General features: G+C 37.2%; 1 pseudogene; it reads left to right on the forward strand.

The window, feature by feature from the left end:
* Positions 1-26,683, forward strand: LOC137248538 (uridine 5'-monophosphate synthase-like; annotated as a pseudogene).
* The last annotated feature ends 1,018 nt before the right edge of the window (positions 26,684-27,701 follow it).

Here is a 27,701-nt window from a genome sequence, read left to right on the forward strand (position 1 = left end):
ATGGCCAACGGCCATCGTTGTGTTGCTCTATTGCAGCTGTAAGTGCCTAGCATTTTATCCACGGTATCAACGCCGCATTTGTTGGCGTTGTAATCTAATATGGCATAGGGCTTCCGATTCTCGGTTTGCTCGTCAACGCGGCAGGTGTAGTGCATTGTGGAGAGAACGTTCACCACTTTATTTTTTTTCGGCACGTATGAGCATAACGCTATATCCCCTTCGTTGAACCCAAATAATGGACTATTGATGGTGCGCTTCAGGTTCTTCTTGAACTCCTGTGGAACGAATTTTTGGTTGTAGTGCACTGTACCAACATATGCGGTCTTCCTCCTCATCAAAATACGCGCCAAGTCAAGAGTGGTAAAGAAATTATCCGCGTATATAGTACGGCCAGCATCTAAATATAATGTGTGAAGTGGGTGCGGCCTCTGTAAGGGAACAACTGCTCATCAACTGTTAGTGCTTCATGAGGAGTGTAAGCTGCTGCCAAGTTATGTTGCAACATTTGCCAAATATCGTCAATAGCCGCAGTTTTGCTGTTGATGACTTGCTGTTGTCGAGTATTTCCATTGCCGAATCGAATAAATTGCTTTATATACATGAAGCGATCGTACGACAATGCAGCTTTGTATATTGGGCAACGCGTCGCGCCCCATAATTCCATAGCTGGTTCATGGTTTGATCTTGTGAGTCCAGCATAAAAAATAATAGCTACAAAGGCGTCAAACTCTTTCACTGTCACTGGCTTCCACTCCTTTTTTTTCGTGGGATTCGCCAAAGTGGCCGAAGTAGGAGTAATTTCAGTTTGAAAAGGCAAAAAGGTCCCTAGGGAGCTTTCCACTCATCGGAGAGTTAAATAAGTATGTTCATGTTCGCCCAAAAGATTGTGCACTCATTTCTAAATTAACGGCTGATAAAAAACAGCGAATTTTTACAAAACGTTTGCTAATAACTTTTAAAGAGAATTGAATGATAATTATCCGCCACCGGATTATGATCAAAACGCGTTTTCAGGTACTCCTGTGACAATTTTTGTGGTATTGTAAGAGTTTTTTGTAATTTTTTATACTTGGAGTCAAGTAACCACAGTTGTAAGGAACAGGGTGAAATTTTAAAATTTCTAAAAAATTTCTTATTAGCGCCAATCAATAACTTGTTTTCATGCGGATACCCTGTCCATGCTTATTTTAGCTGAAAACTGTGTTTAATATGTCTATGACAGACCAAAATTTTAAATCCCATTTTTAATTTAGGTAAGATTTTAACTAGAGAGTATTTTAGTCAGCGACTATGATTACGGGCCATTTTGTTTCCGTATTTGCTTTTAATCAAACTCATGTTTGAAAACGTTCTTGCAACTGTATTACAATAGGGACATTTTTGAGTAGGGTTGCCATTTAAGGTTGGGATAGTTAGACGAAATAGTACTCTACTTACACATATTCTGTTAAAGCTTTAAAGGAGAACATTCAAGTTAAAAATCTTCGTAAAAAATCTTACACATGATTCGACTTAATTTTCTTAATTTCAAACACGCTAATAAAATTGAAATGCAATATCAAGGCACCGTGGAAAATTCTAGCAAAATATATTTAAATGCATATTTTCGGCAAATATGTAATGAAAATTGCAATTTCTCAAAGATTACTATTAGAAAAATTTCTCACCATAGCAAAAATATGTATATCTCACCATAGTAATTTGCTACCGTTGAACACTAGAGGCATATGTTCAATTTGAAAACGAAATCTAACCATTTAACTACTTACCAACAGATGGCGCTTAGGGAAGTAAGTTGACATTTAATTAAACTAACTGATAGTTGTCATTCGTGAAATTTACAAGTTTTTGGAATGTAATAAAATTGTGAGCCTTTCACAGTGTATAACTAAAAAATTTTTGAAACTAATAATTCGGCGCATGAAGATACTCGACCTAAATAACTTAGTTCTCGATTTCACTAATTGTCACAACAATCCCTTATGCTATGGGTTGGAATTATACACCACTCTGTGCAATATCATATATTTGATCCCGACATCGGCCGCAGGGACAGTGTCTTAGAACATAGAGGCCTATCTGTCCGGTCAGGCGATGCAAACCTAGAAATCTCTAACATCTACATCCCTCCTGCCACCTGTTGCCCCAGTGGATACCGCCCTAATATTAGTGCCTTATTCACCGGCAACAATCGCACTATCTTGGGCGATTTCAATGCCCACTTGCGTGCGGAAAGTAGGGGTGAGATGTTGGCGGATGAAATAGAAGAAACGACATTCTGCACAATAAACGGGGACGCCCCCACACGTATGGTAGGAAGCTGTCACAGTTCGCCGGATATATCAATCGTGAGCGCAGAACTCGTAAACTGGGTCAACTGGCAACCGATGGTAACATTGGCATCCGACCACCTGCCTATACTTATTTCACTCGAGCGTACCGCAGACTTCATCGTCACAGAAAAACGCACTTTCATAAACTTTACAAAAGGAAAGTGGGACGAATACAAATCCTTTACAGACAACCGCTTTGCTGCACTCCCTATGCCGACTGATGCCCGCCCAAGGTCATTGAATCCGCCTCGGCTCGCTTCATTCCCGCCAGTAGAATTCCCGAAATTCGGCACCACTTTCCGGCGGAGGCCGCAAATTTAGTGAGAGAAAGTGACCTTATAAGACAGCTCGATCCCGGCGACCCCCAAATAAGGGATATAAATCAACGCATCAGATTGCTTGTGGATGAACACAAGCGGGCGAAATGGGAAGAGCACCTAAGCTGTTGTAACCTCTCTGCCGGCGTAGGTAAACTTTGGTCCACCTTAAGGTCCCTATCGAATCCGTCTAGGCACAATGACAAAGTTTCCATCGCCTTTGGCGATAAATTGCTGTCGGATGCGAAAAAATGCGCGGGCGCTTTCTGCCGACAATATATAATGCATTCTACGGTCGACAAAGATAGGCGGAGGGCCAACAGACACGCTTATAAACATAAATTCAGCGCGTCACCAATTACCATCACCGCCAAAGAGGTTGAGGATGCCAGCGGTCATGCTAAACCATCCAAAGCAGTGGGCCCAGACGGCATAGCCATGCCGATGCTTAAAAGCCTAGGTAAAGAGGGTTTCAAATATCTACCGCATGTCTTCAACTTGTCTCTTTCCACCTTTGTCATTCCCGAAAAGTGGAAAATCGCCAAGGTTTTCCCGCTACTAAAGCCTGGGAAACCAGCTAACATAGGAGAGTCATATCGCCAGTAGCCAAGACGCTTGAAACCATTCTGCTGCCCTTCTTCAAAGCGAATTTGCAGCTAGCCTGTCATCAGCATGGCTTCAGAAAACTCCATAGCACCACCACCGCGCTAAATGCCATTAGCACCCAGATAAATTGTGGTTTAAATCAAAACCCCCACCACAGAACTCGTTACGCTAAACCCATTAAAAGCTTTTGATACGGTCAACCATGGCACGTTACTACCCTTCCCCCAAGTCTTAAAAGGTGGACCTCAAATTATCTATGTGGTCGGCAGGCATCGGTGCAATTTAGAAACGAAACATCAAAACCAAGAAGAATTAAACAAGGTGTGCCACAGGGTGGTGTCCTATCCCCACTTTTGTTTAATTTCTACATATCTAAGCTACCTTCGCCACCAGAAGGAGTTACTATCGTTTCCTACGCCGATAACTGCACAATAATAGCCACAGGCCCAGGCCCACAGATCGATGAGCTTTGCAACAGAATAAACGGCTACCTATCTGATCTCCCCAGTTTTTTCGCCTCGCCAAACCTGGCATTATCACCGACTAAATCCTCCCCGACCTTATTTACAACATGGAGGTCCCAAATGTCGACTATTTTGAACATCCACGTGGATGGCACTACGCTACCGACTGTCCTACACCCCAAAATCTTGGGTGTGACGGTTGATCAGGATCTAGATTTTGGTGAGCATGCAGCCGCAATTGTACCGAAAATCCATAGCAGTAATAAAATCCACAAATCCCTTGGTGGAAGTACTTGGGGAAAAGACAAAGAAACGCTCATTACCACATACAAAGCAATTGACCAACCGATTGCATGCTACGCGTCCCCTATATGGTCGCCAAGCATAAAAACTACTCACTGGAAGAAGCTACAGGCCTGCCAAAATACTGCTCTCAGAACCGCCACGGGCTGTCTTCTTATGTCACCAGAACACCATCTACATAATGAGGCGAGAATACTCCCCATCAGGGAGAGAAATGAGATGTTAACCAACCAGTTCCTGTTAAATACCCAGAAACCTGGGCATCCCAAAAGGCACTGATTGATGAGCCAACACCGCCCAGGGGCTTAAGGAGTAATCTCCGTAAGCATTATCAGGAAATGTGGCACCTGGGAACTCAGCCGTATGAAGCAAAAACACAAGCTGGTCCTCAGTGAACTCCATAAACAGGCGTCGGCCCTTTATGCCAGGAATTGCCCGGTGAATCCAGTACCCAAAACTTGCGGAAGAGGAACGCATACTCCCCAGGGAAACGCGAGTCACCCTAGCTCAACTTCGTTCTGGATACTGTAACAGGCTAAACTCTTACCTTTCCAAAATCAACCCCGACATACAAAATGTATGCCCCGCTTGCAATGTGTCCCCATATGACACCAACCATCTCTTTAATTGTAATGTGGAACCAACGCCCCTCTCGTTATGGTCCAGCCTGTTGAAACTGCAAGTTTCCTTGGACTCCCGTTAGAGGACATTGATGGCAATTTTTGATCGGTCGCACCTATTAGGTGGGGCGAAGCACAGCTACAACAACAACAACATAGGCTGGAATTACCCATTTCTAATTTTTCATTCCAGTTCATTTTGCGGTTATGTTTGATATGGTTTTGAAACATATATTTAAGGAAATCAAATATTGGTATGTAAGTAAAAGTATATAATATATGTGCATATAAAAAAAGTTGAGCTTGATTAATGATGACATGTAGAACAAAGTATGTTCCGCGGTATACTCGAAGATTGCCGAGCAAAGCTCGGTCGCCCAGGTACTTAAAATTTAAGTAGCTTCCCGATAAGCTACAAGCTTGAAACTTGGAATATAGTTCATAACCCGATGACAATGCAATAGCAAGAAAAAATCGTCGATAGGTGGCGCAAGGATCGAGATATTCACAAAAATCGTATTTGTGGTCCGATTTGGTTCATATTTGGAACTCATAATACTGTAACGAATTTACTTGCAAATCCTCTTATTTGCAATCCTCTGCTAAGTTCGAATCACTAAACTGTTGAATAAATAACTCCAATATGTAATAATGCAAAATGGCCTTTACTAAAGTACTTCACTCAAACTGTGCACCGAATAGCTTGCTTAATAACCAAACTGATTGATAGCTCAAATGAAACTCTACTATTCAAAATAATACTGCTCTTTCTCGCTAGACAGCGTCTTAGTCAAAACTGCTTGACAGCTCAAATCAAACTGAATTCCAGCGCCTCTACACTTGTTGCCTTTTATACTCTTTGATTTCAACGTTCGCATCTTCTAGGCGCTTCCAGAATCTACTAGTCCATCAGCTCTCAAACTTCTCAGCTGTAACTACAATTGCACAATTTTATAGCTTTTCTCATTGCATATTTTCAGGAGTATCTCAGATATATACATGTGTTTGTGCATTGACTCTCCGCTGCCCGTATACGTACATGGTACATATGTGTAGACGCAATTATTGTTTCGTTTATGTAGATATGTACATAATGATTGAGTTATTGATGTGAATTCGCGTCACTGCTTAGCATCGGCTTAGAGATAGCAGCACCCCTTAGTTTTGCTAATATTCGTAACAATACATACAAGAATAGAAAGCGACCTATGAAAAATATCGCCGCTAGGTGGCGCAAGGATCGATATATTCACAAAAATCGTATTTGTGGACAGATTTGGATCATATTTAGAACACATAATACATACATGAATAAAAGCGACCTATGATGTCCGATTTGGCTCATATTTGGAACAAATATTACGTACAGTCCGGTAGAAGTGACATCAAAATATTTTGGAGTTGCAGGAGGGACAAGTATGCGAGGCGCAGAGTCGAGTAAAGTCTTTGGAAGGATTATGTATTGAGGACTTAGCTTGTAAAAAATTGCCAGAAAGAGTGCTTGTAATAATGAGTCACTAAATGAACTAAATAGAATGAGAAATAATAGGCAATAAAAACTAAAAACTTGAAAATAAAATAATTAAAAACAATTTTTTAAGTTAAACGGTTTTATTGAAAAAAATACTTACATGAAATAATAATAATACTAAAAGCTAGAAAATAATTAGGTAGGCCCTAGGTACTAGTCATCACACTCCTCATCAGTCTAGGTCGTTGATCAGACAATTAAATAAAAGCGTGGGACCCGTCAAATTTCTATTGATGGTCATATATAGGAACAGCTGAACCTTAATCAGGGCATGCTACGCCTCACATTTTTATAAATTTGACGCGCCCAACGCTTTTAGTTAATTGTCTGATCAACGCCCTAGATTGATTTAGAGTGTGATGACTAGTACCTATGACCTACCTAATTATTTTCTAACTTGTGAACTTCGAAGTTGGGTTACCTGCCTGCGACTGCCTCCTGGGTGTTATTTGGAGGGCGCCGCCTCTAAAGTATCGCCGTATTATCCACCTTAACCACTTGTTACTATCGTGGCGGTAGTTTTCGCCACACTTTAGAATTAATTAAATTAAACCACGATCTTCCAATTAGGCACGTCTGGCCAGCTCAGTATCAAATTTATTATCTCTCATTTTTCTGTCAGTGACGGGGGCCGCAGTTTCCTATGACATGCGCGTCGCCAACTGCTCGCGCCTGTCAAATGCAACTAAAGCTCCACGCACATAGCTTATCTTATATTACGGATGTGAGGGTTAGTTTATCCTTACATCATCCTCCTTTAAAAAGAAGAATTTGGCAAATAGATCGATCACATTTCATTTGTCACATTCTTCTTTTCATGTTATCAATTGTTTCGAACGAACGAATATTAGGGTGCACCTTCCTTTTTTTCTAATTCGTTCGTTCGGACCAATTTTACATTTTTATGGCTAAGTAAACTTTCTTTTAGTATCTAATATTACATTGGTGCTTGTTTGTGTTTTTTGTTTTGTTGTTTTAATAGTTTTTGTGCCTTCTTGGCTATTTAACAAGGTGATTATGTTAGCAATAAAATTATTAGAAAATTTTGAATTTTTCTACGTTGATATGAAATGTTACTGTACTTTTATAAGTCGATTTTTGTGTACTTCTTTTTCTTTTTTTATTACCTCATCAAAGATTTTAACATTAGGGCCGTTAATTTTAGTTACAGCAAAAGGACCCTGGTATATATGTTCATATTTGTGGCGTGGTTCTTTTTGCAAAAGAACTTTGTCGCCTATTTTAATAGCTAATGGACGAGCCATTTTATCATAAAAAGTTTTGCTTTGTATTTTATTTTTAATTATTAAATTTTTCGCCATTTCATGTGTTTTTTGCATTCTAAATTTAATCTCCTTAGCATAGTTTTCGGCATTATAAAGTGGGTCAATTTTTTCCTTTCGCAATTCATGAGGCAAAGTTGCCTTTTTACCAAATACTAACTCGAATGGAGAAAATTTATTGTCGAAAACTGTGCTAGTTGTTGTATTGTGTAGGAAAATAAAATATTTTAAGTAAATATCCCAATCATAAAAATTGTTGTTTAAATGTGCACGTAAGTATTCATTAAAAACTTTATGATTACGTTCAATTGTACCAATAGCTTCGTGATGGTATTCAGTTGAAAAATTATGTTTAATATTTAAGAGTTTAGTTGATTCTTCAAATAATTCATTTTTAAATTCTGTACCTTAATCTGATTTTATGGCATTCATTGTGCCGCATGTTAAAATGAATCCTTCAAAAATTGCTGAAGCGATTTTTTTTGCCGATTTGTCTGGCACAGCGACTGTTACCAGGTATTTAGTCATGTCGCAAATCATGGTAAGTGCGAACTTGTTACCATATTTGGACTCAGGGAGAGGTCGTATTGTATCTATAACTAGTAGATCAAATGGTTCACAAGAAGTTGGTGTTAAAACGAGTTTTTCTTTCGTTTTTGGTTTAGCCTTGTTTAAAAGATAATCATTACAACTTTTGATATATTTCGCTATATCACGAGTCATGTTCTTCCAATAAAATTTTGTTCGAAGTTTTGCGTAAAGTTGTTTCATTCCGCAATGTCCACCTGAAATTGGGTCGTTATGGTAAATTTTCGTTAGTTTTAGTTTTGTATCCTCGTCTGTGACTGTCTCCACTGGATCTGTTAGAATAATTTCTAATGATTCTAAAATCTTATTTCTAATATCATTGAAATTTGTAATTGTATAATGTTTGAATAAAGTATCGTTTTTAGGCCATTCAATTTGTATAATTTTGCGTTTGCTGGCTTCTAATTCAAGCCTCGAAAATAATTTTTCTAAACTCATTATTTCGTTAACAAACTCAAAACTAAGTAACTCGAGCTTTTTATGTTTTATATGCGCAATAATTCTCAATTTTGTTGATTTATTTTTTTATCGTAAGTAATTTCAGATTTTATCCGTGGTACTTTTTTTGAAGAATTAAATGAAAATTTGTCGTAGACATGTAAAGTGAGTTGTTTTTCGTCGTTTTTGTCTGTTTTCCTTGCTGTTCTTGACTCATCATAGCGCCACATCCAGTTGTGAAAGCATCAACCGTAATAAAGAATTGTTTTGTAAAATCTGGATATTGAAGTAATTTTGGTGAAAGTAACGCTGTTTTCAAAGATAAAAATGCTCTTTCGCACTCAACATTCCAAACGAATTCAACTCTTTTTCTGCTTAATCGGTTTACAGGCGCTGCCAGAGACGCAAAATTTGGTATAAACCTCCTGTAATAGTTTGCAAACGCGACGAATCGTCGTACCGCGTTTTCATCAGTCGGTTTTGTAAACTTTTTAATTGGGTTTATTTTGGAGTCGTCTGGCAACAAACCTTTGGCTGAACATTTGTGACCTAAAAATGTGACTTCTGGTCGTAAAAAGTTGCACTTATTTGGGTTAAGTTTGAGATTGAAAGACCTACAAGTATTGAAAACTTTTGAAAGATTTTTAATATGGTATGCTTCACTACAACCGATGACGATAATATCGTCGACGTATAAAAATACGACATTAAGTGGTATACCCGAAAAAGATATTGTCATCATTCGTGTGAATTAATTTGGTGCTATATTTAAGCCGAATGAAACAACCTTCCATCTAAATGCACGTCTGTCAGTGCTGAAAGAAGTAATGTCACGTGAGTCATGATGCAAGGGGATTTGATGAAATCCCGAAAAAAATCTAATGTGGAAAAGTACTTTGCCCTGCCAAGATTGTCTAAGATATCGTCAGCTCTAGCTAGTGGAAATTTATCAGCAATGAGTTTCTTGTTTACTGCCCAAAAATCTACGCATATACGATAAGCTTTTTGACCATTGGTATCTTTCTCTTGGACTTTTTTGTATTGAATGTAATGAAGTATATAATACAATTCTACATAGTAGTTTCTTATCACACAACGGATTTTTACTAATTTTTAATTTTTCTTGCTTTTTTACGTTATTATTACATATATTTAAAACATGTAAAGTATGTTTAAGAGAAAAGTTTGAAAATTTTAAATTTACGGTAATCTTACCTAAAGTCGAAACTGAATTTGAAGTGAAACCGGTAATGTAAATAATGTCGTTTGTATTTAATGAGATATTACTGTCTATACATGATAATTTTATTAAAGAAATGTCTGCTTGAGTGTACTAAGAAAGAACAAAATTTTTGTGACTCGTTAAGTTGTAATTCTATGAAATCTGAATAATTTAAATTTAAACAATAGATGCCTATTGGTGAGGGAAATTTGCTTACTCGCTTAGTTCGTCCTCCCTCAGTGTTCTCTCCTGAGGGGCACTCGCGTTTAAAGCGCGAACGTTTGCATCTCTACCTCTACCGTTTGATGATCTTGAATTGTTATTTCTATTGTTACTGCTATTTGTATTTGAATTGGAATTTGGACGTGTATTACTATTGTTGCTATTCGGGTATCTATTTCCGTTATAATTTCGATATCTCTGATTATTGTTACCGTTACGGTTGCTGTTGTATGCAAACGAACTATTGTTTCTATAACCAGTATAGCCGCGGTTTGGGTAAAAGCCACGGTAACTACCACCTGAATTTCTGAATGTATTGTTGCCACGCGATCGAAAAGCTAAAACCTGGCGCTCTGTTTCTTCGTTGTTTTGTTCTACAATTAATTTCGCTACTAAGTCTTTCGGATCAGTAAATGCCGTTGAGGCTAAAATGGTTTTGACTAAATTTGATTTTGCGTTTAAACGACACACGTTAACCGTTTGTTAGACTGCCATTTCATGAGCTTTCGCTTGAGTGATCCCTTCAATAATAACAGACCGCTCAAGAAAGTCAGCTAAATCTTCAACTTTTTTGGCAAAATCTGTATAATTGTTATTGTTAACGTGCAACGCCGCAATTTTCCCTGCTACAACTTTCTAGTTGTCTGGTTTGATCCTACACGTAGAGCTACTTTGATTTCATTAACTGAAGTTAATTGCCTTGGTATTGCTTCACGGGCTTTACCCTCTAGTTTTGATTTTAAAAATGCTATAACGGTATTAGTTAAATCTTCAGTAGCGAACTGTCTATAAAAGTCTCAAGTGCTAGAGGATCACCGCTGTAGTTTTCTGTAATAGAATTAGAACATGTGTTAATGAAAGTTTTCTTTTCGTCAAGTGTTGGCATGATTTGATAGTTAAGATCTGAAGCTGAATTAGAAGAAGGTGAGGCAACGTCTGTTCTAAGTGGATCGTTAAGATCTGATTTTACGTAAGAAGAAGAGGTAAATAAGTTTGCACTATTTGAGTCGTTAAGATCTGATTTTAAAGTAGGAGAAGTTGAAGTTAATTTTGCACTATTTGAATCGTTATGATTTGAATCTAAATTAGAAGTAAAATTTTTACTAGAAGAATCTTCGAAGCCTGGGAAATTTGTCGACATGGATAATTTATTTTTCTGATTTGTGACTGTTTCTGTCGAAGATGAAGTTAAACTTACGTAGCTTGAAGCTGATTTATCGGAATCGGATTCTGAATCTGAAGCTTTTTGCACTTGTTTACCACTTCTACGGTTGTACATATGTATCTATGAGAACAGCAAAAAGAATTCAGTTAAAACTATGAAATTAATGAAGCACTTGTTTGAATGTCTGAATTTATATTTGAAGCTGAGGTGTTGAGGAGAAGGGGAAACAAAATTTTGTAAAAGGGAACTAATTTACAGGTGAATAGTCGCTTAAGAAATATTTAACAATTTATTGGAAGAATTAATTGAAACTGCAGTATACTTGTATGAAAAATCTGTAAAAAGTAATTGAATTTAAAATGGCTCAAAAGTGTGTAAGTATGAATTGATAAAAATCTCAAAATGTGGTAATCATGGACGCATCGCTTTATTCAAAAAAATCTTAATTGGCTTTTCACGGACGCACCGCTTTATATCAAAAAAACAATCTTAATTGGTTTTTCACGGAACCACCGCTTATATCAAAAAATCGTTTGGTTCTTCACGGAACCACCGCTTATATCAAAAAATCGTTTGGTTTTTCACGGAACCACCGTTTTATATCAAAAAAATCGTTTGGTTTTTCACGGAACCACTGCTTTGTATCAAAAAAAATCTAATTTATAGGGTACCTGCAGACTGCTTATCTAGTTCACTCAGCCTTATATGGTGATATTTTGTCGGAAAATGTACGTATTAAAAAACTGAAGTAGAATGAAAATTTTGAAAAATGGAAATTCAGGCATGTGAAACTTTAAATGGAAGATTTGTGAAATGATTTGAAAATTTGAAAAATTAAAGCTTGAAAGTATGAGAATTTGTAAAATGAGCTGAGAAGTTTTAAAAATATGAAAAATTTGAAGAAATTGTAAATTCGTAAAAATGAGTTGAAAAATTTGAGAAAAACTAAAAATTGCAGACTTAAAAATGTTGATATTTATAAAATAGTTTGAAACTTTTAAAAATTGTTGAAAACTGAGGAAGTATTAGTGATGAAGTTTAGAATTTGGACGCACGCACCGTTTTAGTAAAAAAATCCAAGTGTTTTGTATAAACGCACGCACCGTTGTTATCAATAAATCCAAAATGTTTTACATAAACGGACGCGCCGTTGTAATCAAAAACATGTATCATAGTTAATGTGAACGCACCGCACTTAATAAAAATTGTAAATTTTTGTATACAATATATGTAAAAAAGCCCTTAGGAAAAATTTTATTAATCCATACATACATATATCATATACTTATTTTTCTGCTTCACTGCTGCTATGATGATGGCTGCAGCTGATGTTAATGCTGGCCTTCGCTGCCGAAGGTGGTTGCTGCTGCTGGGCTTTGCTGTAGATGTTCGCCTCTGCTGGTGTTCGCTGCCGCTGGCGGTGGTACAGTTTGTGGATCCGTCATCTGAGTGGCGTGGGTTTTAACATGCCGTTATTATGTATGTTAGTTAAATAATTGAAAATTTTGTAGAAAGTAGAATTTACTTATTTTTATTAACACCATAGTTTTAGTTTTTAGAAAATTTTTTGTATTGTTGTATTAACTTTTAGTAAAATCTAGTACCTCCGCTTTTTATTAGGAAGTTTTATTTGGTAGATTTGATTATGTTAATTTTGTAAAAAATTGTAATTGTATTTAACTCCGTATTTTATTATAAAATTTTACCGAAAATTGTATTAAAATTGTATTTAATTAGAAAAATTTCTATTTTCTCTGTATTTTATTTATTGAATTTGTGGCAAAATCGCGTTTACTTAGTTTTATAATCTCCGTTGTATTTGGTTTTTATACTCAGTTGAGCAGAGCTCACAGAGTATATTAACTTTGATTGCATAACGGTTGGTTGTACAGGTATAAAGGAATCGAGATAGATATAGACTTCCATATATCAAAATCATCAGTACCGAAAAAAAATTCGATTGAGCCATGTCCGTCCGTCCGTCCGTATGTCCGTTAACACGATAACTTGAGTAAATTTTGAGGTATCTTTATGAAATTTGGTACGTAGGTTCCTGGGCACTCATCTCAACTATATCGGTCAATAACCACGCCCACTATTTCGATATCGAAAATTTCGAAAAATCGAAAAAGTGCGATAATTCATTACCAAATACGCATTAAGCGATGAAACTTGGTAGGTGAGTTGAGCTTATGACGCAGAATAGAAAACTAGTAAAATTTTGGACAATGGGGGTGGCACCGCCCACTTTTAAATGAAGGTAATTTAGAAGTTTTGTAAGCTGTAATTTGGCAGTCGTTGAAGATATCATGATGAAATTTGGCAGGAACGTTACTCTTATTACTTTATGTCTGCTTAATAAAAATTAGCAAAATCGGAGAACGACCACGACCACTTTTTAAAAAAATTTTTTATTAAATTCAAATTTTAAAAGAAAAGTTAATATCTTTACAGCATATAAGTAAATTATGCCAACATTCAACTCCAGTAATAATATGGTGCAAAAAAATACAAAAATAAATGAAAATTTCAAAATGGGCGTGGCTTCGCCCTTTTTCATTTAATTTGTCTAGGATGCTTGTAATGCCATAACTCGAACAAAAATTAACCAATCCTTGTGAAATTTGGTAGAGGCTTAGCTTCTAGGATAATAACTGTTTTCTGTGAAAAAGGGCGAAATCGGTTAAAGCCACGCCCAGTTTTTATACACAGTCGACCGTATGTCCTTCCGCTCGGCCTTTAACACGATAACTTGAGCAAGAATCGATATATCTTTACTAAACTCAGTTCACGTACTTATCTGAACTCACTTTGTATTGGTATAAAAAATGGCCGAAATCCGACTATGACCACGCCCACTTTTTCGATATCGAAAATTACGAAAAATTAAAAAAATGCATAATTATATACCAAATACGAAAAAATGGATGAAACATGGTAATTGTATTGGTCTATTGACGCAAAATATAACTTTAGAAAAAAACTTGGTAAAATGGGTGTTACACCTACCATATTAAGTAGAAGAAAATAAAAAAGTTTTGCAGGGCGAAATCAAAAGCCCTTGGAATCTTGGAAGGAATACTGTACGTGGTATTACATATATAAATAAACTAGCGGTACCCGACAGATGATGTTCTGGATCACCCTGGTCCACATTTTGGTAGATATCTCGAAAACGCCTTCACATATACAACTAAGGGCCACTCCCTTTTAAAACCCTCATTAATACCTTTAATTTGATACCCATATCGTACAAACACATTCTAGAGTCACCCCTGGTCCACGTTTATGGCGATATCTCGAAAAGGCGTTCACATATAGAACTAAGGCCTACTCCTTTTTAAAATACTCATTAACACCTTTCATTTGATACCCATATCGTACAAACAAATTCTAGAGTCACCCCTGGTCCACCTTTATGTCGATATCTCGAAAAGGCGTCCACCTATAGAACTAAGGCCCACGCCTTTTTAAAATACTTATTAACACCTTTCATTTGATACTCATATCGTACAAAAAAATTCTAGAGTCACCCCTGGCCCACCTTTATGGCGATATCTCGAAAAGGCATCCACCTATAGAACTAAGGCCCACTCCCTTTTAAAATACTCATTAACACCTTTCATTTGATACCCATATCGTACAAACAAATTCTAGAGTCACCCCTGGTCTACCTTTATGGAGATATCTCGAAAAGGCGTCCACCTATAGAACTAAGACCCACGCCCTTTTAAAATAGTCATTAACACCTTTCATTTGATACCCATATCGTACAAACAAATTCTAGAGTCACCCCTGGTCCACCTTTATGGCGATATCTCGAAAAGGCGTCCACCTATAATACTAAGGCCCACACCCTTTGAAAATACTCATTAGCACCTTTCATTTGGTACCCATATTGTACAAACGCATTCTAGAGTCACCCCTGGTCCACGTTTATGGCGATATCCCGAAAAGGCGTCCACCCATAGAACAAAGGCCCACTCCCTTTTAAAGAACTTATTACACTTTTCGTTTGACACCCATATTATACAAACGCATTCTAGAGTCAACCCAGGTCCACTTTTATAACGATATTCCGAAAAGGCGTCCACCTATAGAGCTAAGGCCCACTCCCTTTTAAAATACTCATTAACACCTTTCATTTGATACCCATATAGTACAAACAAATTCTAGAGTCACCCCTGGTCCACGTTTATGGCGGTATCTCGAAAAGGCGTCCACATATAGAACTAAGGTCCACGCCCTCTTAAAATACTCATTAACACCTTTCATTTGATACCCATATAGTACAAACAAATTCTAGAGTCACTCCTGGTCCATCTTTATGGTGATATCTCGAAAAGGCGTCCATCTATAGTACTTAGGCCCACGCTCTTTTAAAATACTCATTAATACCTTTTATTTGATACCCATATCGTACACAATAAATTCTAGAGTCACCCCTGGTCCATCTTTATGGCGATATCTCGAAAAGACGTCCACCTATAGAACTTAGGCGCACTCCCTTTTAAAATTATCATTAACACATTTCATTTGATACCCATATCGTACAAACAAATTCTCGAGTCAGGCCTGGTCCACCTTTATGGCGATATCCCTAAATGGCGTTCATCTATAGATCTATGGCCCACTCCCTCTTAAAATACTCTTTAATACCTTCCATTTGATACACATGTCATACAAACACATTCCAGGGTTACCCTAGGTTCCTTTTACAACATGGTGATTTCCCTTACTTTGCCTCCACAGCTCTCAACTGAGTATGTAATGTTCGGTTACACCCGAACTTAGCCTTCCTTACTTGTTATTATTAAAAAATTTCTTTAACAAGTTATTTTGACACCACACGCACTCAACTCACCTGTACCACCACCAAAGACCATCATGGTCGCCATGTGAGCTTCGAAGTTAGGTTACCTGCCACTGTCTTAAACGCTGCCGAAGTCGAAATTGTTGCGACTGCCTCCTGGGTGTTATTTGGAGGGCGCCGCCTCCAAAGTATCGCCATATTATTCACCTTAACCACTTGTTACTACCGTGGCGGTAGTTTTCGCCACACTTTAGAATCACTTAAATTAGACCACGATCTACCAATTAGGCACGTCTGGCCAGCTCAATATCAAATTTATTATCTCTCATTTTTGTCAGTGACGTGGGCCACGCCTGTCATATGCAACTAAAGCTCCACGCACATAGCTTATCTTATATTATGGATATGAGGGTTAGCTTACAGTATTATTATTATTTCATCTAAGTATTGTTTTCAATAAAACCGTTTAAATTAAAATTTTTTTTTTAATTATTTTATTTTCTTTTGTGAAATTTTGAGAATTTACAATTCTCAATGTGTTTTCAACCGAAAAGAAATCTATTTTGCGTTCCTATATTGTGCGGGAAGCGTTGCCCTAATTGCTCTATTAATTTAATTATGAATTCGCGGCATATATTACGTATCTTTCTTTCAATGAATTCGTCTATAAATTTATTCTTCAAAGGTATAATGAAAATAAGGTACGGGAGACCAATATTTATTATAATCTGAAGTTAAAGGGTCGAAACTCTCAGAAGGTGACACTATGCTGTTGCACAAGCTGGAAAGCAAATATACAACCTCATGACACAGTTTATCAATTAAAGTTTTTGTTATCAGTTGAGTACCGAGTTGCCACATCTTACATAACGAAGCAAATAAAATAAAACTTCGACACACATAAAACACCTTACAAATTTCACAATACCTATTGCCGAAATAGATTTGGAGCCAAACAGGGGCAAATATTTTAAAAAGGGCCAAAAAAAGAGCTAGGGACTAAACCGGAATTTTTGGAGGCAAACGCAAAAAAAAAGAGCTAGATATGACTCCAAAAGCACCAAAATGGCAATACTGATTTACTTACTTCTTATTTATTTATTTATATCTTATTGGTATTTTTATATATTGGACAATTCACAAGAGTGTTGTATTCATTGTGAATTCCTGCAATTGAAGAATCTTTCTATTCCTCCATTGCCATACCTACCTGTCAGTTAAGGCTGACAGGAAGAATCGCTGTCATGAATTGTCAGATAAAAGAAGAAAGGTTCGCTTTTTGCCGCCGTAAAAAAATTCAATCCCCATGAATTGCCCATTTGTGTTTCTATCCAAATTTTATTTGAAATTTGTCTATAGAAAATCAGACTACATATAAATATTCGTTAATAGAGAAAATATAAGCTGGCAGTTAAACAAACATATTAAAATATATGTATAAGTAATACAATGTAGCAGCCGCTTACAAAAATGGTCGAAAAATATTAGTAAACAAATGATTTAAGTAACCGAACAGCCATTTTACAGGTGATCAATGCTGTTTACTATTGTGAACGTTTTTTTCAAAAATGCGTCAATTGTAGGAATTCACAATGGACTCAATTTAAAACGAAATTGCTTCAATTTACCTTTCTGTTTGAACATAGGCAGTATAAAATTTATTTTTCTTAATTGGCAGCACTTAAAATTCCAATCTTAATATAAGTGAAGTTAAATTAATTTGCATAAGTTTTAACAGACATACATATACACAAACATGTTTACTATTTGGCACATTTCTCTCCTAAACGTTCAATTATTTCAAATGCTACCACATAAGCGTTAGACATTACTATCACCGAAAAGCACTATTGAAAATTATGTAAATGAAGCAATTTGCTTTTGTATAAAAAATAAATAAGTGAAAGGTGTCCTTAAGCGCATACTTTTTTAAATTGGCTTTGGTCGAAATGACCATATCAGCTGGTTATCAAATAAAAGTGTTCCATTAAAAGCTGTTATATTCATATTGCAGTATGCAGATATGTATAAAGAGTGGATATTAAGAAAGATGGCACATTATACACATAAATACAAGCATATGCAAATGACCTCATTTTAACCAAATTAAGTATAATACCACCCTACTAGAGATGTGTCCTTAACCTGGTAATTTAAAGGAAATAGTTTAGTAGTGCACACGGTAGCGATTTTCTTTCGGCATGTAGAATTTTCTGTGCTCTGTGGTAAATTGCCACTGCAGAATTACAATTGGGTTGCAAAAAGCACACCAGCAGCAGGAGAATGGCTCGTCTATATTTAACTTGGTCGGTAATTTTTGCATTTTCTTCAAAAGAATTACAAGAAATTTGTTCGCCTCTGGCTGGTTTGTGATGACCTTTACAGATAGACTTATATATTTCCATATCGAAACTATCAGTATTAGAAAAATTATCGATCGACCCTTCTCGGTCAGTCAGTTTACCGAAATGTACCAACTAGGTTCAATCGTACTAAGTATTAATTATTATTGAAAATGAGTCTGGAAGACAAACTCCGACCACTATTTCTGTAGATGAATTACGAAAAATACAAGAAACTAAAGTACTCAGCAGAGTTTAAAAGTGGGCCTCCTCCCTATCACCTCTCTCTACTTATTTTCCTTCCCTCCTTTTGTTTTTTCTAAATGCGATTCATGTTTTTCAAATAATAAGCTTGTCAGGGAAGTACCTCTGTACCAAATTTCAAGGAAATCGCACTATACATTATTTGTTGTTTAGAATATATCGGCCTGGTCTACTTCTCGAGATATCCCTGTACCAAATTTCCAGCCAATCGCGGCATTAATAGGATTTTTGGAATGGGTCGGTTCCTGGTTCACTTCCCGGACCAAATGCTGAATGCTAAGCATCTTCAAATAATCTTGAACACACAAAATTTCATCAAAATCGTTCTATTCGATTAAGAGTAGTACAGTCACAAACACACGTCCCTGCAAAAATCCTTGGATCATGTCGTCCACTTGTGTCATACTCCAACACTCCATGGATTAATCTGATATAATGCTGAGCTGGAGTATATGGTCCAGTCCTAGAACATCGCAATGTTAATTGGACCATATTTTTTTAATGAATTGTGGTTAATTTTGGAGCACTCGCTTGGTCCATAGCGAGTACTCCATACATGCATGCATGGAGTACTCGCGATTTTTGCAGGGGTACAGAAAAAATATATATTATGATGTGGAGATTTTAAGTGATTATTTGACGAAATTTACTTCAATTTCAAAAATGGTGGGCCTGCTCTTATATCAAGGAACAAATTTCCATAACATTGACTATAATTTTGATGAAATTTTGTGTGTGTTTAAAGCAGGTATTCAATATTCGGTGAAGAAATCGAGGTGAGGCAAGTAGTGGAAGTGAGAGTGGGAATGGATGTGGGAGAAGAACTAGTAGCTTGTGGAAGTAGGGGTGAAAGTGGGACTGGAAATCCCAATGGGAGTGTTAGGGGAAGTAGGGGTGGTTATGAGAATAGGTCTGGGAGTCAAGAGAGATAAATGGAACCAGGGAGGAACAAGAATAAAAAAATGGCAATGTTAAACTTTAACTGGAGCTTAAACTCTCACTGAAAAACCAAAGTAAAGTACTTTTATTAAAAATACTATCAGATCTGGCAGGCGTTGCTCTGCCCTAGCATTGGTCTATCTGCATATATAACTTTCAAGCAATTTTTACCTCGTACTCTCACTTCCTCTCTCTCCCCTTTTCTTTATCTTTTTATTCACTCTTCCGTCTGCCTTTCTCTTTTCCGCTCCATCTATCCATATCTCTCTATCTACGTCTAACTCTATTCCTTTCTCCTTCTTTCTTTTCTCTTCTCTCTAGTTCTTCTTGTTCTTTTCCATCCCTTTTTCCCAGTCCCAGTCCCACTCTCAGTGCCACTCCCAGTGGCAGTCCTAGTCCCAGTCGGTCACTGCGCCATTTGCAGAAAAAAGTGTCATACATACTAATCTAGGCAAGACGCACACGGTGTGCAAATTGGATTGAAATCGGTTGAGTAGCTTAGGAGTCCATCGCGGACAAACAACGTAACACCAAATTTATATATACATATTAAGATTCCAGCTGGGAAACAATAATTTCGGTATCCTCAAAAGCGTTTTGGTCCGTTTTTTGATAAGAAGAAAAATATGTGAGCGGCAACACTGGTTGCATAGGAAATATTATAATATCACTTCTTATCATATTCCCTGCAAAAATTGTTGGATCATGTGGTCGACTTGTGTCATACTGGAGTACTCCATGGATTACTATGATGTATTGCTGAGCTGGAGTATATGGTCCATGCATGCATGCACGGAGTACTCGCTATGGACCAAGCGAGTGCTCCAAAAGTAACCACAATTCATACAAAAAATATGGTCCAATTAACATTGCGATGCCTAGGACTGGACCATATATTCCAGCTCAGCATTACATCAGAGTACTCCACGGAGTACCCAGTATGACGCAATTAACATTGCGATGTCCTAGGACTGGACCATACACTCTAGCTCAGCATTACATCAGAGTAATCCATGAAGTACTTCAGTATGACAAAAGTGGACCACATGATCCAACGATTTTTGCAGGGAAGGAGCTACTTCTTGGAGGACAGTTTTTGAAAGAAATGCCAGGCTTTGGTTCTGGAAAATCCTCGGCCGCCGACGATTTTGCAACAATTTCTTCAGTTTTAAGTCGACAATGTTTTTTTATATTAAAAAAGTGCTCTGCACCTAAATAAATTTTAATTAAAGGGCAACTGACACAGCACTCAATAAAACTTATTAAAACAAAATAACTGAGTCAACAACTTTTGCAATTTCACGGCAGAAAGCACAACTTTAGTTTTTAGTATTTTCATGTCAAATATTTGCATTTGCGCTGTGGTGGAGTGCCCACAGCAAATGTTTCATGTTGGTCAAACCAATTTTGATCTGCGATAAACATTGATATGTATTGCATGCTGTTGCGCCGAGCATTTTCGATGCTGAATCTACAAAGCAGACATAAATATTCGTTTATGTATTTGAGTTTCAAATGTATTGTATGTAGTTAGTAGGATTTTAATGAGATTTTGCCTTTAACTTTATGAGTGATATATTTGGGTGAGCTTGCAACTGGTGTTATATTTAAATTTTGTACACATCCAGCGTCCATCTACTATCTTCTTTATCACCGCAATGTATCATAGCTAATCACGACAAACTCTGGGCGTACTCGATATTTAGAAAAAAACATCGATAATCGCATCATGAACCTAGTACTCGATGTATCGATATTTATATCGATACTTTTGCAGCTCTATGGAGAATGTGCAAAACCCTAGCAACGTAACTATAAAGCAATATCTGAGGTCAGCAGCAAAGTTCTAAAAATTTTTGTTTTTATCCGCACGAGTAGCTTTCAACACTTTCCCCGTTTTACAACTCAACTTGAAGGAAGCAATTGAGAGCGCTAATATTTTATTAAAATGGAATTTATTCTTGAGCTATTTTAAATTATGATGAAAATCAATATTTTCAATATAAATAAAATGAAGGGAATTTTTATTTCCCGAGCCAATGAAACTACTGTTTATCTTATACTTTTAAATGACCCATTCTTGTATGCTTGAGTTTCGTTAATATTTATGCATCACTGAAGCGGCATGGACAATACTGTCAATCACAATGATATTTTTATACTCAGCTGAGCAGATTATATTAATTTTTTCGCATAACGGTACCCCGTAACGGCATAACCTAATCGAGATAGATATAGACTTCTATATATCAAAATGATCTGGACGAAAAAAGAAATTCATTTAGCCATGTCCGTCCGTCCTCTGTCAGTGAACACGATAACTTGAGTAAATTTTGAGGTATCTTAATGAAATTTGGTATGTAAATTCCTGTAAATTCATCTTAGATCGCGATTTAAAATGAACGAAATGGGGCAATAACCACGCCCACTTTTTCTATATCGAAAAATCGAAAAAGTGCGATAATTCGTTACCAAAGACGGATAAAGTGACGAAACTTGGTAGGTGGGTTGACCTTATGGTGCAGAATATAAAACTAGTAAAATTTTGGACAATGGGCGTGATACCGCCCACTTCTAAAAGAAGATAATTTAAAAGTTTTGCAACCTGAATTGGTAGGAACGTTACTCCTATTACTATATGTGTTCTAAATAAAAATTAGCAAAATCGGATGACGAACTTTAAAAAAAAAAATTTTAGAAGTCAAATTTTAACAAAAAATTGAATATCTTTGCAGTATTGTAACGTGAATTTAGTGAAATTCCGCTTATTTGCAACCTTCTACTGTTGAATAAATAACTCCAATATTAAATAATGCAAAATAGTCTTTATTATACTACTTTGAAAATACTTCACAATAACACTTATACTTCGCAACTGATAGCGTGCATAAATCAAACTGATTGCCCATGCCTCAGCTGGTGCTGCTTTTATAATCTTCGGTTTCCTCGTTCGCATACTTCTAAACCTTTCTCCTTCTAGAATTTACTACTTGTTTACCAGCTATAAACTACGGATGCACGTTTATAGCTTCTCATATGCGCGTGTATATGTGAGTGATACTTCGACCGATGATTGCATACCTTTTTGAACATCTCAGATATATGCATGTGTTTGTGTATATCTCTCCGCTTCTTTTATGTTGTTCGGCCTGAGTGCGTCGTAAACCGGCAGTGGGTAGGCGCACACGGGTCGATCTCGTTCAATGGGTGATTCACTCAAAAGGAAACAGAGAAGAACACAGGAGGATTTTCTTCGTTATAATAATGCACTTTATTAGGTTACAATAAACTAACGTGGGTATAATATTACCTGAATATTTTGGAACACGGCGGAGATCGCTGGCGGCAGATGTGTACGCGTTGGCTGTTGAAATCAAAGAGGCCGGTTGTATAGCAAGCTACAACCGTTGACCCGCAAAATCCTCCGTTTTGGAGGGGAAAGGCACCCACACATCAACCCCGACATGCATATGCATGAGTGCTGACAAAAAGCACACATACACGTGCATGTACATGCATGCACATGCATGAGGGTGATGGTGTGGGTGGTTATAAATTAATTCGAGTATCGAGTATCGATTTGCAGAGTTGCATTGGGGGGGTCGCAATCAGATGCGGAAAAGTTAGGCATCCTGCCTAAACATGCCGGCCCCCCTTGCGATACGCAACATCGTTTTCCGCCAATGACCTCCGCTGAAACGAGAAAAAATTAATATAAGACTTACATACTAAACTTAATCTAAATGAAGAGTTCGCCTGCGACGCAAAATGGCCGGGAATCCTTTCCGACTTGCTTAGCATGCCACCTGAGCTAAGATGAAAGAATTAGCGGTTATGAACAGTGAAGTGAATATTTCTTGCCATTGAATTATACATACTTCTTAAATATAGAAATTCAGAACGTAATATATCTATAGTCGATGGCCAGTAAGGCTGGACGAAGAGGCCGAGGTCTCCGTTCCAGAGTGGCACCATTTTTTGTTATTCTTTGGTTTTTGTCGTTTCGGATGGAGAGGCCGAGGTCTCCATTCCAGATTTGCGGTTTTTTTGTGTTGGTTGGACGAAGAGGAAGAGGTCTCCGTTCCAGACTCGAAGGTTTTTAAGTTTTTCTGGGCTGGACGAAGAGGCCGAGGTGTCCGTTCCAGCGTATAACGTGTCGTATCGCTCTCAAGGCAACTGTGGCATTTTTATGGATGTACCGGGGCGAGCGGCCGTGAGGTTGGTTGGGTGAAGAGGACGTGTTTTATTACAAAACGTATGTTAGGCTAGATAACTTAAGTGCATACGCGAAGCATATTATTAAATACAATCTTTACCAAGCAGAGATGCGTTATTTACGTTCACCTGACATAAATTTGCAGATTGACGATGCGTTCTCCGCGACGCGTTCTATCTGCGCGTACCATTATGCTAAATGTACCATGCAACTCTGTCGTGTATTTCTTGGTTAGCTGACAGCTGGTATGGTGAATTTGTGGTGTGCGAGTATATATATCCATATATGTGTTTGCTTGCCCTTGAAAAAAAACTAGGTCACTGGGGCAGTAGCACACTAGGCCGGTAGAAACAGTTGACTTTTTCTAATTTCGGGACTTGGTCTTGTCGGGATTCTTTAATTTCGGGACTCGGATTGTTTTTGTACCGAGCCCTTATAATGACTGTTTGTGATGTTTGTTGTCGAAAAACAACAAGTCCTGCCCCCAGCCAGAAAGCAGGCATTACCGACGGCAAAAAAAATCAAAAGGAAAAAAAAAATTTTTTTTTTTGGTCCCTTTTTTTTTTTTTGTTTGTAAATGCGAGCAATTAATTTTTAAGGAGGTGTTTGCCTTTATTTTTTTGTGTGTAAGTATTTTTTGGGACTGCCCGGTTCAAAACAGCCGATCCCGATTTTGTTCCTTTTGCGGGTTTTCGGTACCAGGGTGCGTCATTTGATGCAGCACTAATATGATATGCCGGACCAAGTAGGTATACATACATACATATGTACATACGTTGGTTACAAATATGCCAATGGCAAAAGACAAAAGAAACGAACATTCCAGTGGAGAGAATGTGAATTTCAAACGAATTGAAGCAAACGGTAAAATAAATCTTTCGATTCACTTTTTGTCGTTGCTTCATTCATTTGGTTTTCACGCGTTGCTGGAAAAAAAAGGTAAGTAGTGAAAATTTTTTGAATTAATTTTATTTCAATAACGAGACTTTTTTGAAATCTATAGTTAAATTCCAAACACCTACGTCTAACAACCGATAAAATGTGTGATGAACGTAAGTAACTCGCTCTTAAATTATATGAGATAAATGCTTTCAAATTTGATGATTTCAAGATGACGACCATAGTGTACCTATACAAGTGTGTTCACTAAGCGATAAACGTCAAAACTATAAACAGCCTCGCTCACCTGATGGAAATCTTAGGTCTAGAGTCGCATTTTTGGTCTCAACGACAACATTTTTGCCACCAATCGTCTCGACTTTTTCAATTTTTCAATGATTTGGCGCATTCGGTAATGGTATCCATTTTGAATTCGCTGTCATTCCGAATCCAGCGAGTGCCTGTCAGAATGCTTGACAGATAAGTCAACACACTTGTACTTGTACACTATGATGACGACGGGCATTAATTCACCTGTATATTTTGACTTGCGCGTGATAGTCAGTTACCCACATGTGATGAAAAATGTTGCCGATTTGGTTGCATCGCATATAAAAGAGCATCAACTGACGGCAAAGCATATATGCGGTTGCCAAATATATAGCAGCATCGCAAATAAGCAGTGATGTCTCGCTTTCAAATCTACAACAAAACGTTCCCACTGACTTCTCACGTACGAAACTATCATTTGAAAAACGCGCCACACTTACAAAAAGTGATGTAGCCAAAAAACTATTCAATTTAATAATGTCCAGTAAAAAGACAAATCTTTGTCTAGCCGCTGATCTAACGAAAGCCGAAGAAATTCTTAATATCGCTGATATTTGTGGACCTTACATTTGTGTGCTCAAAACACGTCGACATTATCGACGATTTCAATGATGCGTTCATCAAAAATTTACGTCTTCTTGCAGAAAAACACAATTTTCTACTTATGGAAGATCGCAAATTTGCTGATATTGGCAATACTGTGTCATTGCCAGGCATGCTTAACCAACTAAACGATATCATTTCGTTACGATAATCAACGTTAATAAACGAAACGAAGTCATTTCGTTTCGTTTATTAACGTTAAGATCGTCAAATTAACGAAATGATTTCGTTTCGTTTTCTGCCATATCAAAACGAAATCAAATCGTTTATGTTGATTATTAATTTCAAACTATGCTGGCAAAGCTGATTGATGGCGGAGTCATTAAAGGTGAAAGCATTATCCAAGCTGATTGCAACTTTTCTCATGAATTTTGACAGTACGAACATTTCTCAGAGTATTTTTGACATTACCACCAACGAATTACACAAACAAATTACATAGAGTTTGTGTGTGTATGTGCGCTCGTTGTTGCCACCTTACGGCTTCACCATGGCTATAGCATTGCCAGCATAATTCAAACATAAAGTATCAAGTTTTCGTTAACGTTTTTAACGTTAACGAAAGCTTTTCGTTTCGGTTAAAAACGAGATACAATTTATCTTGATAATTTCTTTATCGATAATATTTCGAAGTGTTTCAACGGAAACGGTGGAAATTTTTTGATAAACGATTAGCTTAACGTTAAGGTGCATCCCTGGTCATTGCAATATGGTAAAGGCATTTACAACATTGCCGATTGGGCTGATTTGGTTACCGCACATACACTCACCGGTCGTAGCATATTACAAGGTCTAAAAGCTGGCTTTGAAGATAGTGCTGCAGATGTTCAAAAACGTAGCGTTTTCTTGTTAGCCGAATTATCAAATTCGGGTAATTTAATCGATGATAAATATTCGGAAGCATTTAATAAAATAGCAACAGAAGGGGCAGATATTGATTTTATTGCCGCCGTAGTTTGCCAATCCGCGAAGTGTTTCAATTTTCCTGGTTTAGTGCAATTGACGCCTGGTGTAAAGATCGATGATAGTGCTGATCAGCTGGGTCAACAATATCAAACGCCCGAAAATGTGGTTAAGGAGCGTGGTGCTGATATTGGTGTAGTTGGACGTGGAATTATACAAGCAAAACTGTTGAAAAGGCAGCATCGTTATATCGAGATCGCTTATGGGCGGCCTATACTGATCATATAGCGTTAGAGAAATAGCAAAGTTTAATTTGGAATTGAAAATCCATATACTGTGTGCGCACGAGTTGCTACTTATAAAAGTAGACCTTAGCCTTCCTTAAGAAAATTTGACAGATGCAAATCTGAAGAAAAGTTTTTCAAAATAGATCCGATAAATACGATTTTCAGCCACAAAAAATATAACTCACTTTCATTTTGTGCGGCATTCCAAACATGGAACGCTCTTAAATTTGTTCTTTTCTTTTTTTTGTTTGTTATCATAGGATAAAGGATATGTACTGACTCAATATGATATGTAACGGCTCGCTGTAGATGTTTGAAAGCTTTCACTTATATTATCTAATGTAAACATAATATAGATACTATTACTCAACATTCCATATTAAGTTCCAAACATGCATTCAATAAAAAAAATTTTAAAAATTAGCTGCAGCAGCAAACATTAAAAGCTCGTTTTGGACAATATTAATACTGTGGTAGTGCATATTTTTATACTAATTAAGCTGAGATATTTGTTAGAAAGTGCGTGAAGCGTATGGCCCAGATTTTGATGATCAACTAATACGATTGGGGCGTGATAATCCGGCAGTTTACGATGTTAATCTTGAACACCAAAGGCGTTATGAAGTTAGGGTCGCCATCCGGGAACGTATTGCTGCCAAATTGCGTGTCGCATCGAAATTTCTTCAAACAAAATGGAAGGCCATAAGATGTAATTATTTGCAGGAAGTGAAAGGCTTGGAAACTGGAATTCGAAATGCTCACACTCGTCGGCGACGATGCACAGAAGATTCATCGTTCCTAGGTAATACCTCACAATTATACAGTAAGATAATGCAAATGAATACATCACTCCCGGCCGATGCTCCAAAGCTCTATCTGCGGTTAAACTCAGCCCAAACGGTGAGTGGTTGGCAAGCTCTTCAGCTGGTGAGTTAATCAAACTTTGGGGCGCATATGATGGCAAATTTGAGAACACTATATCCGGTCATAAGCTTGGTATAAGCGATGTTGCCTGGTCATCTGATTCACGTCT

This window comes from Eurosta solidaginis, chromosome 4 (genome assembly GCF_040869045.1).
Source record: "Eurosta solidaginis isolate ZX-2024a chromosome 4, ASM4086904v1, whole genome shotgun sequence".
Lineage (NCBI taxonomy): Eukaryota > Metazoa > Arthropoda > Insecta > Diptera > Tephritidae > Eurosta > Eurosta solidaginis.